General features: G+C 37.7%; 1 non-coding gene across 1 annotated transcript; it reads left to right on the top strand.

The window, feature by feature from the left end:
• The first annotated feature begins 1,022 nt into the window (after positions 1-1,022).
• On the top strand, positions 1,023-1,130 carry LOC112780752 (small nucleolar RNA R71). Its single transcript, XR_003191568.1, has one exon. It is a non-coding gene; the product is annotated as a small nucleolar RNA R71 (small nucleolar RNA).
• The last annotated feature ends 4,408 nt before the right edge of the window (positions 1,131-5,538 follow it).

Below are 5,538 nucleotides of genomic sequence, written 5' to 3'. Positions count from 1 at the left end.
AATAATTTGGCATTCAGCTTCATGATTGCACCAAGAAACTTGGCAGTTTGCTCTTCAGTGACATCCTCATTCTCTTCAGAAGAGGAATACTCATCAGCGCTCATGAAGGGCATAAGGAGGTTCAATGGAATCTCTATGGTCTCTAGATGAGCCTCAGAGTCCTTTGGTTCCTCAGAGGGAAGCTCCTTATTGATCACTGGACGTCCCAGGATGTCTTCCTCCTTGGGATTCACGTCCTCTCCTCTCCTCACAGGTTCGGCCATGGCGCTTATGTCAATGGCCTTGCACTCTCCTTTTGGGTTCTCTTCTGTATTGCTTGGGAGAGTACTAGGAGGGATTTCAGTGATCCTTTTACTCAGCTGGCCCACTTGTGCTTCCAGATTTCTAATGGAAGACCTTGTTTCATTCATGAAACTTACAGTGGCCTTAGATAGATCAGAGACTAGATTTGCTAAATTAGAAGCATTTTGTTCAGAGTTCTCTGTCTGTTGCTGAGTTGATGATGGAAAAGGCTTGCTATTGCTAAACCTGTTTCTTCCACCATTATTAAAGCCTTGTTGGGGCTTTTGATCCTTCCATGAGAAATTTGGATGATTTCTCCATGTTGAGTTATAGGTGTTTCCATAAGGTTCACCTAAGTAATTTACCTCTGCTATTGCAGGGTTCTCAGGATCATAAGCTTCTTCTTCAGAAGATGCTTCTTGAGTACTGTTGGATGCAGCTTGCATTCCATGCAGACTCTGAGAGATCATATTGACTTGCTGAGTCAATATTTTATTCTGAGCCAATATGGCATTCAGAGTATCAACCTCAAGAACTCCCTTCTTCATAGGCGTCCCATTACTCACAGGATTCCTTTCAGAAGTGTACATGAACTGGTTATTAGCAACCATGTCAATGAGTTCTTGAGCTTCTGCAGGCGTTTTCTTTAGGTGAATGGATCCACCTGCAGAAGTGTCCAGTGACATCTTTGATAGCTCAGATAAACCATCATAGAATATATCCAGGATGGTCCATTCTGAAAGCATGTCAGAAGGACACTTTTTGGTCAACTGTTTGTATCTTTCCCAAGCTTCATAGAGGGATTCACCTTCTTTCTGTCTGAAGGTTTGAACATCAGCTCTAAGCTTGCTCAGCTTTTGAGGAGGAAAGTACTTGGCTAAGAAAGCCGTGACCAGCTTATCCCAAGAGTTCAGGCTGTCTTTGGGTTGAGAATCCAACCATAATCTAGCTCTGTCTCTTACAGCAAAAGGGAAAAGCATGAGCCTGTAGACTTCAGGATCTACTCCATTAGTCTTAACAGTATCACATATCTGCAAGAATTCAGTTAAGAACTGAAAAGGATCTTCAGATGGAAGTCCATGAAACTTGCAGTTCTGCTGCATCAGAGAAACTAACTGAGGTTTCAGCTCAAAGTTGTTTGCTCCAATGGTAGGAATGGAGATGCTTCTTCCATGTAAATTGGAATTAGGTGCAGTGAAGTCACCAAGCATTCTCCTTGCATTGTTGTTGGGTTCGGCTGCCATCTCCTTTACTTGTTCGAAATTTTCAATCAAGTTGTCTCTGGATTGTTGTAATTTAGCTTCTCTTAATTTTCTCTTCAGAGTCCTTTCAGGTTCTGGATCAGCTTCAACAAGAATGCCTTTTTCTCTGTCCCTGCTCATAAGAAAGAAAAGAGAAGAAGAAAAGAAGTGGAATCCTCTATGTCACAGTAAAGAGGATCCTTATTGTTAGTAGAAGAAAAGAAGAAGAAATTCGAACACAGATAGAGGAGGGGGTTCGAATTTGGTGATGATGTGAGGAAGAGATGTTAGTTAATGAATGAATAAATAGAATAGGATGAGAGAGATGGAGGGATAATTTTCGAAAATTATTTTGAAAAAGAGTTAGTGATTTTCGAAAATGGTTTTTGAAAAATGTTAGTAATTTTCGAAAATTTTTGAAATCAAAAAAAAAATAAAAAAAATAAAAATAATTAGTTAATTAAAAAGAAATTTTTGAAAAAGAGGGAAGATATTTTCGAAAATTAGAGAGAGAGAGAGTTAGTTAGGTAGTTTTGAAAAAGTTAAGAAACAAACAAAAAGTTAGTTAGTTAGTTGAAACAAATTTTGAAAAGATAAGAAGTTAGGAAGTTAGAAAAGATATTTTCGAAAAAGATAAGATAAGAAGATATTTTTGAAAAGATATGATTGAAATTAGTTTTGAAAAAGATTTGATTTTTAAAATCTCAATTAATGACTTGATTCATAAGAAATCACAAGATATGATTCTAGAACTTAAAGTTTGAATCTTTCTTAACAAGCAAGTAACAAACTTCAAATTTTTGAATCAAAACATTAATTGATTAAGTTATTTTCGAAAATTTGGTATAAAAATAAGAAAAAGATTTTTGAAAAATATTTTTGGAATTTTCGAAAATAACTAAGAATTTTGAAAAAGATTTGATTTTTGAAAAAGATTTTGAAAAAGATAAGATTTTCAAATTGAAAATTTGATTTGACTCATAAGAAACAGCTTTGATTTTTAAAATTTTTTTTTTTTTGAAAAAGTCAACTCAATTTTCGAATTTGATGGGAGAAAAAGGGAAAGATATTTTTTTGATTTTTTTGAAATTTTTATGAAAAACATGAAAATTATGCAATGCATGAAATTTTTAGATCAAAACAATGAATGCATGCATGAATGATATGAATGTCAAGATGAACACCAAGAACACTATGAATGTCAAGATGAACATCAAGAACATAATTTTGAAAAATTTTTAATGCAAAGAAAACATGCAAGACACCAAACTTAGAATTCTTTAATGCTTACGCACTAAGAATTCAAGAATGCATATGATAAACATGAAAAGACACAAAACAAAAAATCATCAAGATCAAACAAGAAGACTTACCAAGAACAACTTGAAGATCATGAAGAACACTATGAATGCATGATATTTTCGAAAAATGCAAGATGCATATGCAATCGACACCAAACTTAAGATATGACTCAAGACTCAAACAAGAAACACAAAAATATTTTTGATTTTTATGATTTTCTAAATTTTTTTTTGTATTTTTCGAAAATTATATGAAAAAGAAAAATAAGGATTCCAAAATTTTTAATATGAATTCCAGGAATCTTGCATTGTTAGTCTAAAGCTTCAGTCCAGGAATTAGACATGGCTCACTAGCCAGCCAAGCTTTCAAAGAAAGCTCCAGTCCAAAACACTAGACATGGCCAATGGCCAGCCAAGCTTCAGCAGGTGATCATGGATCAGCAGCAGGTGGATGAGCAACAACTAAATTGCTCTTGATAACAAATTGCAAGCCTCAGTCCAAATGAATTTAGACATGGCTTTACAGCCAGCCAGGCTTCAACATGCTTCATGAAACACTAGAATTCATTCTTAAAAATTCTGAAGCCATAGAATAATTTATTTTTGAAAACATTTTTATATTTTTTCGAAAACAGATGAGAGATTTTTGAAATTATTTTTGAAAAAGAAAAGAAACAAAAAGAAAATTACCTATTCTGAGCAACAAGATGAACTGTCAGTTGTCCAAACTCAAACAATCCCCGGCAACGGCGCCAAAAACTTGGTGTTGTTGCCGGATCAAAAGGGAATCTGGCACTGATGTTACCGGACCAAAAGCTTGCCGAAGACTCAAATAATCCCCGGCAACGGCGCCAAAAACTTGGTGCACGAAATTGTGATGTCCAGGCTCGAACAATCCCTGGTAATGGCTCCAAAGCTTGGTGCTCTGATCTTAATTCATAATTGTCACAACTTCGATACAACTAACCAGCAAGTGCACTGGGTCGTCCAAGTAATACCTTACGTGAGTAGGGGTCGAATCCCACGGAGATTGTTGGTATGAAGCAAGCTATGGTCACCTTGTAAATCTCAGTCAGGCAGATATAAAGTGATAATGGTGTTTTCGAATATTATATAATAAAATAGGGATAGAGATACTTATGTAATTCATTGGTAGGAATTTCAGATAAGCGAATGGAGATGCTTTTCGTTCCTCTGAACCTCTGCTTTCCTGCTATCTTCATCCAATCAGTCTTACTCCTTTCCATGGCTGGCTTTATGTGATACATCACCACTGTCAATGGCTACTTTCGGTCATCTCTCGGGAAAATGATCCAATGCCCTGTCACGGCACGGCTAATCGTCTGGAGGCATCACCCTTGCCAATGGCTTCATCTTATCCTCTCAGTGAATAATATGCTCACGCACCCTGTCACGGCACGGCTATTCATCTGTCGGTTCTCGATCATGCTGGAATAGGATTTACTATCCTTTTGCGTCTGTCACTAACGCCCTGCAATCGCGAGTTAGGAGCTCGTCACAGTCATTCAATCATTGAATCCTACTCGGAATACCACAGACAAGGTTTAGACTTTCCGGATTCTCTTGAATGCCGCCATCATTCTAGCTTACGCCACGAAGATTCTGGTTAGGAGATCTAAGAGATATTCATTCTAGCTTATTTCATGTAGAACGGAAGTGTTTGTCAGGCACGTGTTCATAAGGGAGAAGGATGATGAGCGTCACACATAATCATCACCTTCATCACGTTCTTGGGTGCGAATGGATATCTTAGAAGCGAAATAAGAAGAATTGAATAGAAAACAGTAGTACTTTGCATTAATCTTTGAGGAACAGCAGAGCTCCACACCTTAATCTATGGAGTGTAGAAACTCTACCGTTGAAAATACATAAGTGAAGGTCCAGGCATGGCCGAGAGAGCCAGCCCCCAAAACATGATCAAAGGATCATAAGGTAATCCAAAGATGCCTAATACAATAGTAAGAGGTCCTATTTATAATAAACTAGCTACTAGGGTTTACATGAGTAAGTAATTGATGCATAAATCCACTTCCGGGGCCCACTTGGTGTGTGTTTGGGCTGAGCCTGAGTGTTGCACGTGCAGAGGCCATTTGTGGAGTTGAACGCCAGTTTCTGTGCCATTTTGGGCGTTCAACTCTGGTTTTGGATCCTTTTCTGGCGCTGGACGCCAGATTTGGGCAGAAGGCTGGCGTTGAACGCCAGTTTACGTCGTCAATTCTTGGCCAAAGTATGGACTATTATATATTTCTGGAAAGCCCTGGATGTCTACTTTCCAACGCAATTGGAAGCGCGCCATTTCGAGTTCTGTAGCTCCAGAAAATCTTCTTTGAGTGCAGGGAGGTCAGAATCCAACAGCATCAGCAGTCCTTCTTCAACCTCTGAATCTGATTTTTGCTCAAGTCCCTCAATTTCAGCCAGAAAGTACCTGAAATTACAGAAAAACACACAAACTCATAGTAAAGTCCAGAAATGTGAATTTAACATAAAAACTAATGAAAACATCCTTAAAAGTAACTAGATCCTACTAAAAACATACTAAAAACAATGTCAAAAAGCGTATAAATTATCCGCTCATCATGTGTGCTGGGGCTGAGACTTAAGCAATTCACGTGCATAAGGCCATTTTGGGCGTTCAACGCCAGGTTTGGATCCATTTCTGGCATTGAACTCCAACTTTTAATCCTTTTCTGGCG

Source organism: Arachis hypogaea, chromosome 19 (assembly GCF_003086295.3).
Source record: "Arachis hypogaea cultivar Tifrunner chromosome 19, arahy.Tifrunner.gnm2.J5K5, whole genome shotgun sequence".
In the NCBI taxonomy this organism is placed as follows: domain Eukaryota; kingdom Viridiplantae; phylum Streptophyta; class Magnoliopsida; order Fabales; family Fabaceae; genus Arachis; species Arachis hypogaea.
This window is presented reverse-complemented; position numbering and strand designations above follow the sequence as displayed.